Genomic DNA, 13,658 nt, shown 5'->3' with positions numbered 1-13,658 from the left:
AAATGAAAGTGCCCACAGGCAGGAAAACAGTTTAATTGAATACACAAAAAAATTGCTGTTTACAGTAACCATAATAGCTAACTAAGAAATATTGTATCTTAGGCCCCTTTTATACTCAGCGGCGGCCGCCACACGCCACTGCGGCTGGTTAGATGTAACGGAGCACCTAGGAGACGCAGAAACTTGCGGCCTCTAGGTGCATTGCGTTATATGGGAGCTTTTATACTCTGCGGCGTGCCGCAGCGGCACTGTCGATTGCTGCCAACTGACCAAAACAAACTCAGCCCAACACGGTCCTGCCTTGCCTCTTCACTTTCTGTTGCCGGTAGGTGGTTTTGTTTTTATTTTCTGAGCATCAGTCTGCAAGTTTTGTGTATGCAAAATGAGAGAACTACAACGAATAAAGTCAACATTGAACAGTTCATCTACAAATTGAAATCTAGACCAAGTTTGTGGGATTGTTCATCAGAGGACTAAAGGCTCAGGGATGACAAAGGGGCTTAATCACACTAATGGTGTGGTGAATAAAAATAATTTTTAAGTTGGTAGCCCTGATACCCACACTGAGGCCATGGCCAAACATAAACGCAGCGGCGGGCGCCGCAGAGTATAAAAGGAGCCTTACCAATCTTATCGTGATATTAAAAATGTGATACTGGTAATCGAACTTAATTATCAGGCCTTGCAAATGCAGGTTTTTAATATAAAGCATTTAGTGATAATACTGATAATCAAAATTTTTATCATTATAATTTAGTTTGTAATTAATAGGCCTTGTACCGTATTGCAAATTAAAAACAATGACATTTTATGAGGAAAATCAAATAAGTTGTAATGACTTTAGAACCATAACTAGTGGCTTGTAGGGGCAGTAGCCCCTATATATATATTCTAGTAATTATTTTGTACAAATTATTAGTCCCATGGGTTACCCTACCTTGATTATCGTTTAACATTATTGTATATTATAATATGTATAATAGTTATTACATACCTGCATAATGCATTTTGAGGTCTGCTCTGTTAAAAATAAAAATTACAAAGGATTTTTCATGCGGTGTGTTTATAGTATAAACTTTCTAATCATAATACAACTAAGGATAATTTTCAATTATAATCTTCATGACTATTAATTAAATGTATATACATTTCTTTGAATATAGACAAATTCACTTAGATAAAATACATGGAGATAAATTTTTCAAATAAATGCCAATTTTTGTGAAAATTTTCCTTGTAAACTTAAACGGCATATTAGGATCTGTGGATATTAGTATTATTTTTGGCATGGAAAATACGTTTCCTTTGCCTACTCCAGTAATTACTACTAACTTTACACTTTTTCCAGTAATACCTAACACAACCAATCGTACTCCATTAACTAATCCAGACCCTAGCTTCATATTTCTAATGAGCATCACTATTGAACCAACTTTTAAAACTAATTTGTGTGGTGGTATTCCAGATCGTGCAATTAAATTAATATAGTCAATTGGTAGGTTCAACCTCTCGGGTTAGTATACATATTACAGTGCATATTACATATTACCATATGCTTTAAATAAAGTTAAACCACATGTTTTAATGTAAACAAAGCAAACATGACCTAGATTCCCATGTTATTTAAATGTGAATTATTTTATTCTGTCACAACCTTTTGGTGCATAATTAAGAAAAATGAATAATTTTCCCCAAAATTTCATGCCCAGACCTTTAAAATGAGACCCCTCCCAGCTTTCTACGCCCTCCGGTTCGCTCACAATTTCATTGTAAAATTTTGGGCTTACGGAATTAGATATATAGATTTATACAGTACTGCATTGTAGTTTGTGCCATTTTAACTAGAGTTGATAGGACCACTAAGGACAAATCTTTATTTAAAATCCGTAAAGAAAATTTGGTGAAAATCCTATTTTTTCTGTGACTGAGGGCTTTTATGGGTAAATCATAATTTAAAAAAAAATCAAAATTTCAGCAAAAAGAAAAACATTTTCTGGAGAGGACTATGAATTAGTCCTCAAATTACGAATTTCATAAAAATCATACCACAGAATGTAGTCTGTAGCTCAGTACACATCCACACAGACATCACAAATCTTTATATTTCCACACAGAACTCAAAAATTTTGATTTTGAGGAAAACAAGACTTTCTCTATGTACTATGTATTGGGGGAGAAAGTAATAATATTGTTTCTTACCAAGGCATGTGTTACCAGTAATCAAAATTAATGATCAGGCCTCTCTCAAAGGCAGGAATTTAATATCAAGCATACAGTGATAATACTGAATCAAAATTGTTCAGTCTGATTATGGCTAGGAAACATTTATCTTGCTATCATTATTATATAGTTTGTAATTAATAGGCTTTGTAATGCAATAATAAGTTAAAATAATACCCCGACCGCAGCAAACCTGCAGACTACACAAATTTCCATTTCCCAGATTAGATTTTCACTTGAATATTTACTTAAACAGGTCATAATAAGTCCCTATTTAAATGACAATTACTCAGGCTTGCTGCTACAAAAAAGGTATGAAAGTCTAACTTAGTCAAATGTTAACTTGGTATAGAATAAATAAAGATTCATCAAAATCTATATCTATAAAAGAGGAACTATGTATGTATATGTGTGTGTGTGTGTGTGTATATACGTTATGGACTCCGAAACCGCTCGACAGATTGTAATGAAACTTTCAGGCATTATTAAGCATCTTTCAAGGATGGTTCGAGTAAAGTTTGGTGCAGATCCGTCAAAAGGGCTCTGCCCCAGAGGGTTTTAAGTGGGCCAATGTCAGACTTTTTGATCTAAAATGTTTACAAATAAATATAATTTAAAAGCAGATGTTTACTTTCACCAACTGTTTTGTAGGTTTGAATAATCACAACATTCTGTATTAGCATTATCAAAGATTACATATGCTAACGCATTATTTTGCGTTAGCATATGTAATCTTTGGCATTATTCATGATTTGAAATAGTGCCACAGTGTTTCTACAGATTGCAGCACAGAAAACTATTTTACTTTTGAATAAGTCCAAATGTATTAAACCCCAATTGCAGCACACCTGTGCACTTAACAACGTTTATATTCTCTAACTAGCTGTGTGCCCGTTCTACGCACGGGGATCTTATAGTAGTCAGTTGAAACCTTCTTATATTAAGATTAAGAACAGCAATTAGTTTGCATATTTGCAGATATGCTGGCAAAACTATTATATTATAAACCTTCGCAAATACAGTATCTGACAGTTCAAGCCAAAATAAATGCTTCGCAATTAAATGTCACCCGGATCGTGTTGGTCCATATGTCCAATGATTAAACTAAAAAATCTTTTATAGATCCATGAAGCGTAGCCCTAAAGTAGGCCTATAATTGAAAGCTACTTTCCACATCGGTTAACTTAAACGCATTTAAAGTACTACCTCAACCTCACCATTTAACACTTTATTCCGGTTGACATTTTCAGTATCAAAGGTGCTCTTGTCCATTCCGTGAAACACTGACAAATAAGGACATTAATGCGTTACCAACATACAACAAAACAACACAATACAACAATCCAACAAAGGCCACGAACTATTGATGCATAAACAATATAAAGGCGTAAACAATTCATGATGGTTTGCCCAACAAATGTTTTACTCAAATAGGTTATAATTTTCTTAGCATACCGGGTAAGCTAAGATTTGGAATCCAGACAGAAAAAGCAAAACTTATACAGAGTTAAGACATCACTTAAATTGAATACGGACGGCTCTGATAAATAAGGTGCAACACCAACGATATCAAATTTGTAAACTACCGGTTCTAAGGAAAAGAACCAGTACCTACATAAGAACCTACCTAAGAACTATAGTAAATCGGACCAATTAAATACATTAATATCTAGTCCCGAGGTTATTGATCTCTTGCTTTTGGATTTTCTCGTAAAAAGTTATAGCGTAAACTTATCGGTGTCAGTTTGAAAAAAAAGCAACCTTACCCAAACAACTTTTTGTTATTTAATAGATTACGCATTCTCTAAACAATGATTAGTATATCTATTAACATTAGAAGGAAATGTGACGAAAATCACACAATGTTGGGGTTTTGGTCATTTGTAATTTTATTTTTTAAGTAGGTAGGCCATGTATTCTATGGAAAAGTACCGGTATCAAGGATCGTCGTCAAAAAGGTTGTTATGAATAAATATGTAGGCTTAGGTACCCAAGATATGAGCTATGGGCCTATTGGCTGTATGGTCCAGCGATTGCATCACACGGTGAGTAGAAACAGAAAGTGACACATTGGAAAAGCGAGTTTAGCACTTCCTCTGTTAAACCTCTGTTACAATCACCCACTGCAGTTGTGATTTTTTACTTTACACTTTACACAACCGCCATTGAAGCGCCGTCAATGAGTGGAAACCTTTTTTGTAAGCTATTGGCGACGATCATTTCAGTGTCACAGCCCTATACAACACTGATTCATGGTCTTCTTCTTTCTGGTTGTCAAAACTCAAGAAACATTTTATACTCAAAGAATTTCTGGTTCCGATTTGGACGATGTCTAGTTATTTAATTTCATTTACGGTTACACTATTAGACTATATTATTGCACTTGCGATTAATTAAATCCGTTATGTAAGAAAAACGTTTTTAATCTTACTTGGTTGGGATTTGCTTTCAAAACGTGATTCGAAATAGTTGCGGTATTTGTAAACAACATTTGTAAACATGTCATTGACAGCTAGAAAAAATAATCTTGATCCGAACAGCTGTTCGTTATTTCATAGACGATTATGTGATAAAAATTGAACGAAAATTTGACAAAAATCGCACAAAACTACATTTTTGAACGTCCGTAATTTTATTTACAAAGTAGTGAGGCTATATTTAAATCACTAAAGACACTCTCGCCAATCCAGTGAATACATTAAAATGACTTGGATCTTGATATGTACTCTGGTTTTCACGGAGAAGATTGCGTAAAATGCCATCTTGAGTGTTACAGACAAAGGGACAGACAGACAGACAGAAATTGAGATAAGGCTCGTTTCTGCTTCTTTAATGTATAAAACGTAAAAATAACCTAAAAGTATATAATTCTGAGCAATGTACAGACAAAACTCTAATTTTATTTATATAGATGTTAAATATTAAAACATAAAAACCTTTATCTAAGTACTGTATTATAAACAATAAAAGGGATGACTTTTTTAAATTTATGACAACAGCTAATTTGCAACCAAAAGGTGAGTGAGCGTAGCGAACGAACATCAACCTGGAGGCGAGTAAGCGTAGCGAACGAGCTAACGAGCTAACCTGAAAACAAGTGAGCACAGCAAACGATTTCCAACCTGAAGGTGAGTGAGCGTAGCGAACGAACTTCAACCAGGACGTGATTGAGCCATGCGAATACTTATGAAGTTAAGCGGGGCAAAGCCCCCGGGTACAGCTAGTATACCCATAAACAAGCCCACTACAACTGGGACGGGTGGCGTCATCCTGTAATCCAGCTACTAGGAGGTCACGAATTGTGGATATTTTTATAGGCATGCACTGTGGATGCGATACTCCCTGGTGTGGATTGCGATACTCCCTGGTGTGGATTAACGACCGCGCGAGTGAGTACTACGACTATACAATACAATACAAATCATCTTTATTCATGAAGTATTTTTACAGCAAATACATGAATTGCCTCACAGAAAGGAAAAGAGAAACAAAAAAATTAGATATACAAGTATCCTAAATAATAGATTATAAACATAAAAGTTACAAACATCCGTCCCAGGTCCAGGTCTTACCATGAGTCCTACGATAATAGCTTATTATATGAAATTCACTAAATGAAATTTAAATTAAAAATTACAAAATTATAGAACATCAACAGTTAATTTCAATAACATCTTTTTTCGTAATTATTCTCCAGAGCTCTTAAAACAATTTAATATTATCATAGATAAACATATTCCAGTTAAAGTCTATTCAATGATTATGATTTAGACTTTGAAACAATTATGGTTGGTACTACTATAAAGTGAAGCCAACTGATAACTAATGGATTTTAATTAAGAAGAGCACTTTGATCATATAACTGTAAACGTATAATTATATCTGTTTTGCATTAAATTAATATTATTACCCATGGCAAATTTTTTAATTCGATAAATGCACCTTTGTCACTGGAAATTATTTCAATCAATGCAAACAGATTAAACAATGTTACCAACAGTATCAATATTATGAATTACGATGGGAATTATTTTTATTTGACTTTTGTAGAATAAAATAATAAGTCATGTTGCGAAAATGGCAAATTTATAATATTGTAATAATTCCATTATGAACAGTATCGTTTGAGTTGGAATAAATTAGTGGATCTTTTTTTGTGAGATAATCTTTTAATATGTGTTGCATTTATTTAAAATAAAAACTAATCAAGAGTAATTATTTTTGTAAACTAAAGTCTGTAAATGACAGAATCAATACAGAAGAGATTAATGGATGACTGGGTTAGGATGGTAGTTATCCTAAAGGCAAAAATTTAACTAACAACAATGATTAATATAGTTTTATAAGATAATCTGGAAACCTATAGTTACTACCCTCACATGAAGTTGAAGTTTAACTATAGGATTTTAGATATATCTTGGACAGAAAATCACAGTACAGTATGGCCAATGAATATTACTCTACCATTAGCTGAACAACATGTTTTCTTCTTACAGTCATCAATCGTCATTATATACTAAAACCCCTGTATGTGGAATTCGGGAAATCAAATTCACAGTACAGTCTTGTTTTTTGCCTATTGCTGAAAATAAAAACCTGTAATTAATATACTGATTTACACACCTGTAAAAACTGCACTCGTTAAACTACTAGTTAAATATTTGCTTTAATCTTTTTCTACTTACGTAAAATATACCATCATCTACACAGCTATGCTAATCCAATCACAAAAATGTTTAGTTTGAATCAGATTCAGTCAACTTCATTAACTTTGTTAGGTTAATCTCAACACTTAAACATTTGAATATTCAAATCTGTTGTAAACCTATTTTTACAACGCTAAATTAGCAATTTAACAATATTTAGTTTTAGCTTTGACTACTGTATTATTAGTTAAATACCTAGAGTTTAGTTGTGTACAATGTTGCATAAAATTACCAATCATCTGTTTTCATCAATTTTATCACTTTTAGCGAATTTCCCTATAGGGAAGTAGCTATTACCGTAGGTCTCATGGTAAGACCTAAGCCCGGGACCGATTTACTTTTTCATTTTGATGTCCCCAGAGGCCAAAAATACCATTCGTTCAAATTTATATATATATATATATATATATATATATATGTCCATCCGCACGATAACTTGAGTAATTTTTGTCTGATTTTGTTAAAATTTGGTTTGAAGGTGTAAGGCGGGATAAACTTGAATGAGTTCACAAACCAGCATGATCGGACTATGGGAACGGGGGTTTATAGGGGGTTTTATGGGGTAAAAATAGGTTTTTCCCATTTTTGAACCTTAAAAACAAAAAATTTCACAATTTTTTTTTTAAACCATTATGTAGAGCTTAAAAAAACAAATAATTTAGTATATTGAAGCGTTATTATGCGCCTAATTGCTACGGAGAAAATTAAAAAAAAAATTGTAATTTTAAAATTCCCATGTTATTCTTATGGAGAATAAGTCAACTGTTGTAGTTTGCTTGTTTATGAACATATTTTGATTGATTTTGGAAAATATTTTTATTTCTTACTAAACTATTATCATTTTATAAAAAAAATCGTTTTTACCCTCCCTGTTGCAGCAAACCTAAGTACTCGTTAAACTAATTCTATTTAAATAGGAAATAAATGTGCTATTTTTATGGAGGCATTTTAGTGTAAATCCAATCAGGCTAATGGAAATTCGCTTAGTCTGCAGGTTTGCTGCAGTGGGGGTATTTAAATTATTCTAGGTACTTTTGCTCAATAATTTGCATTAAATACTTATTTCAAATCAAACAATCATTGTGACATTTACTGTAGCTTATCTAAAAGCCTATCTATATGCAAGTGGTGTATATGATTGCTTCGGAAACAGAAAACCAACATAAAATTTACCTCACTAAAACATATATAAAAGTTAGTATTTATATTTACTAAATTGTATTCATAAAAAATTAACAATTAATTTGTAAGTAATTAAATTTTTAGGTAAAAATTTATTCATATTGGTATTTGTAAAAGCCATAATCAATGTTACATTTTTATCGTCAAATTGTTCTTGCTTAACATTTTTTGTATTGTTTTCAAAACAAGTGATAAAATTGTATTAGCATACACATGCATTAGCATAGGATGCAATTATGTGGCACTCTATTCTAATCCACTTACTTTTCTACTTGACAAATGTTACCAATTTTATCAACCAAGTTAGTCTACAAGCATTATTCAGTTTTTAGCATGAAGTTGAAACTTTCACTCATTCATTTGATTTCTCAAGGGAAATGCCGAGGTGTTTGTGATACTTTGATATTCATGACTTGTGATATTCTCAAGTCTAACCAACCCTTGGTTTCATGCCCTCTTAGAGCTACATGCTAAATACCTTCAAAATCACATTAAATAATTATCAACCTTTACTTATACTTTTATTTCAATATGATTCCATTCCGAAGCAAAACTATTATTACTTAAAACTGTTATTAAACTGCACATTAATTATTTAAAATTTGAATAATGCAATAAAAAGCTGATTAATATCATCAACATAACTCTGCCATAACAATTATAATGAAATTACTACTAACCAATTTATTTTGTCAATGTGTAATCAAATTTGACACTACAGTGGTTGTGATGCATTGTCAGTTTTTCAATTAACTTACGCTGAAGAATTAATTCATAACCGTCCACAAATTGTTTGAACATTTGATTAGTTTTGCTGTTTCGTATTGCTAATACAACGTTTGATAATATGTTACTTTTGTGAGTAATTATTTATGGATTAAAAATCATGCTACGTGGGAGATAATGCTTTGTTACAAGTTCTTAGCTAACATAATCTGTTAAGGTTTTCATGTAATTTTATAGCAATCAGCTTAACACATAATTACAGGGTGTAGCAGACTCTAGAACACTTGTTTTACCTGAATCTGTAATAAAATCTTACTGTATAACGTCCATTAACCTACAAATTTGCTTGAACACTTGGTAAAAGGTATAGGCAGGTCTACATATATAGCCTAAAGTATCTAATTGAGGCTATATACTAACGTAAATTTCACAGGCTTATTGTATAATTTAAGAAACAACACAAGAGCAAATACCTACTATCGATTAATGTCATGAATAAATCAAATTGCTCTTGCAAGCTCATCAATTCCATTGTTGATGAATACACATTTTTGTGGAACCAAACTATTTTTTAATACCATCATATCAACAAACAACAAACTAGTTGAGTTTTCAAAAGTAGTCATAGCTAGTAGCTAATTAGTTAATTGTAGTGGTTCATTCTGCAATCAACAATCATCCATTGAATTAGGTCGAGTATTGTGTTTGCGAACATGATTAATAACTCCCAGCATGCTCATCAGCATATGCAGCAGTCAGCTGTTTATTTTGACAATAGATGATTACTTTTCATCACACCATACAGAAAGAACAGGCAGATATTTTCGATAACAGCTGATATCAAAGAAAGTAATTGATTCCCAAGCTCTAGTTTAGAGCGGGATAAAAACGATCAGCTGATTTTCCCTCGCTCTCGAGTATTAGTTCTTCTTCCCTAGTACGGGCGCCAGTATGTTTATTTTAATAATTAAAATCAACTGATTTCATTGTTGTAAAATCTAATTTTATACAGAAACATGCATTAGCATGTTTTTCTGTGTTTTAGCAAAGTGCATGTTTGAAATTGTTCCAAATATGTCTAACATTCTTGACGGATTTGATGAAATAAGCTTCAGAGGTAACTAACAACTTTCCACCAGAGAAACCACGGGAAATATATGAAGAGGAATACAGAAAGTTTACGGACTGGTACAAACGACAAAATGTTAAACCAATAATGTAAGTGTGTAATACCATAGACTAAGTACGTTTTATCTATGATATAATACTTACCAGAAATTAGAATTCATAAGGATTTCAATTGACTGCCATATTTTACTGTGCTAAAATAGAGACCTCTAGTTTGCGTTGTTAGTTTTCTTTTATCACGACCTTAAAAATGAGGGGTCACTCGATGGGGCTTAGCGTTTGAAATTTTGGAGTTTCCCCCAAAATCCCCCAATTTGGGTTTACGAACCAAGTAGCAATTAGGCTCAAAAAGTATTTCATAACATGCCATTAAGGAGTGCAGGGTTAAGTTTTTCTAGTATGGGCTGTTAAAAAATTGACAGGTGTTCTCCAGACTTTTTATCAACCCTGTATAGATATTTATCTGGAAAATCTATAATAACGAAACAACGAAACCATACGTTGTGAAGTAGATGTTCAATGATTGATAAAAAAAAATAATAAAACTTATAAAACGAAGGAGTGATTGTCACCAACATTGAAATGGCACAATAAACATAGCCGCGAACTTTTAATATGTAGGTTTGCTAGGGGAGATTTTATTTTGTTTTGATATTAAACAAAATTTAATTGAGAAATATATTAGTTTTAATGTTACTGAGGTCTGTTATTCTGTATTGTGTATATTTGCGACGTGATGAAAAGCATCGTTCATAACTCGTACCGAAAGTGATTTTCCGACACTTGTTCCATTATTCCCATTCTCGGCTTCGTCTCGTACGTGAAAATTACTCTCACATGCTCGGTTTCGGCTTATTTTATTTCTATCATTAAAATCAGATACTTTTAACACTACAATACACACAGTGACCTTGAACATTGTGGTAACCACCACTAACACTTTGAATGCGAAGCGAATCCAAGCAAAGGATGGGTTTGGAATGGATAGATAGGGGTCACTGGTTAGGATGGAATTATTTGTTGTTCAGTGTTGCTTTGTAAAATTAACCATCAAGGGTGGTAGGATGTATCGGCCATTCAAAAGGAGTTAAATCCATCTTACGATCGATGTGGCTACCATTATATCCCAGCGAAAACTGAAACCACCCAGCAACCGTTATCTGAGAATGTTTTAATAAATTCAAAAATATCGCATACCCCGTTCTTCAGGATAAAATAATGTATACAACATATAAAACTAACCACACTTACAAAAGCCAATAGAATAATTTGATATTCATAACATGCAACTTTATGTATAAAAGTTTAACCGCCATCCAACAGCGCAGGGTTGCGAGAAACGCTGTAAACCAATTGATCACTGCAGCCAACCTCGTGGGAAATCAATTACTTTAACCTTCCTCATCGGTATTCGATCTCTCCTTATTCAATTTCTCTGAAATATAACACCAATTGCAGGGTAGCATTTGTATGTTATATTTTCATTTCTCTCAGACAAAGCTAATATATATTTTGGTACATTTTCATTTCATTAGTTTCTTTAATTTATATGGTCAGTGCATTTATGAAGTATTTACTAATACCATTGACTTTATATCTACACAATAGACATAAAGTGTAGATATAAAGTCAATGCTAATACAATCGGTTTTTGGTCCTCTAGTTCCTTTTCATCTTTGTTAGTTACAGGAATGTTAGGGGGTTTTCCCATTGGTAAGCCCACAAACAATGTAATTTATTTTCATGGGAGAATATTTAATTTTAAGCATCACTTTTTAGGTTTCGACTGGAATGCAAGCAATTTGTTGTAACGATTTGAATTACCTAGGTATACATACTTTTAGTGGTCATACCCTTTAATTTAATTAGAAATTGGGAGTTAAACATTGGTAGAATCTAATGAAATATATTACTAACATCTTTTTCTAGTGAAACAAACTTGTATATACATTAACTATACTACACTATCATAAACTAAAATACCCTGCTGTAGCAAACCTGCCGACTAAGCGAATTTCCATTTCCCTGGATCGATTTTCAATTAATCTATTAAATTAACATTTATGTAACGAGTACCTAGGTTAGCTGCTACAGGGAAACTAATAAAGTGCGTTTTTTTATTAAAATGTCAATAGCTTAGTATGAAATAAATAAATCCGCCAAGTTTGATCAAAATATATCCATAAACAAGCCAACTACAACATATTATAACATTCTCCATAAGAATAACATGGGAATTTTAAATTAACAATTTTTGAATTTTCTCCGTAACCAGTCACCGTACAAAAACACTTTCATATAGTAAATTATTTGTTTTTTAAGCTCCTTGTTTGCTACCTCAATAAGTCATCAAGATTGTGTATATAATTTACATTCAAATTTATCAACGCTCCACATTATCACTGAAGAAAAACTTAATTTAAAACTGATAAAAACACTGGCAAGAGACGCTTAATAATGTGCAACTGTTAAAATAGTAACTCCATAAAAAAAATAATTATATTCAGCCTAGCCACAATGATTGTAAGAATTATGAGTCCACCCAGCTGTAAACAATTTAATTAAGAAATCCAAAGACATTTCTTTGTTAAAAGGGTTTTATGTGTCTGAAATTAAACTTCCTTCTTTAAATGGCTTTGTAAAGATTTAAATATCCACGACTTAGTAGTAAAAATTTCGAATTACGTAAATAAAAATTGATATTATGTAAATTACACAGACTTATTACTTTTAAGTAAAATCGAAGGGCACAACAAAAATAACAAATACTAGTTGATTAATCTTATAAATTAATTTAATCACCCCTATTCGACGCTCATTTGCTTATCAATGCAAAATCGTTGACACATTTTTTTGTATGTTTTACATATGTATTAGTTATATTTAGAAGTTTGTAGTTAAGTTCTTTTGTTGTGATGAAATGAAGAAAAGTGTCATGTATTTGTTTGTATTTTATTCATGGGAAATACAAATGTATTTAATTTTGTTTCATGTGTGGAGCTTACTATTTTGAAACACTCACAAACCAAAAAATCTCGGCGAGTTTTTAAGCTATATTTAGTCCTAGGTAATTAGTGCATTGTAGTGGTTCATTCTGCTACCAAGAATCATTGATTGAATTAGGTCGAGTATTGCCTTTGTGTCAACATTATTTAATAACTCTCCCAGCATTGTCATCATTGGATGTAGCAGTCAGCTGTTTATTGTGACAATAGAATATTGTTATTTTTAATCACATACAAATTAAAGAGAACTCCACATAGGCCTACTATAATCATCGATCTCTATTATTATAATAAAGATCGATGACTATAATACACAAATTACTTTTTCCAAAACTAATTATTTTTTTAGTAAATACACATCCAATGACTATACGACAAAATAGCTGATTCCTACAAGTTTTGACGCTATACGGTTACTTTTTTTTGAACTCCAGATCTTTATCAATATACTTCGCAATTTTAATAGGAACTGGACCCAGCTGTCCTTTATCATTGGCTGAACAGCTGGCAGCACTAATATTTGGATCAAAATACGAATCTAGTGTCTTAATCTCAACTAGTAATAACAATGATAATAATTAATTCAGTGGTGTACGTGTTAAAATACTTTGGCAACACCGACTGCAAAATAATGCACTTGGATCAGCTATTTCATTGTTATTGTTTGCGTTTCAAGCAATGCAATACTAGT

The sequence above is a fragment of the Macrosteles quadrilineatus genome, unplaced genomic scaffold (genome assembly GCF_028750875.1).
Source record: "Macrosteles quadrilineatus isolate MER2022 unplaced genomic scaffold, UCM_ALF_1.0 Scaffold_5__1_contigs__length_97177068, whole genome shotgun sequence".
NCBI lineage: Eukaryota > Metazoa > Arthropoda > Insecta > Hemiptera > Cicadellidae > Macrosteles > Macrosteles quadrilineatus.
Note: the sequence above shows the minus strand (reverse complement) of the source record.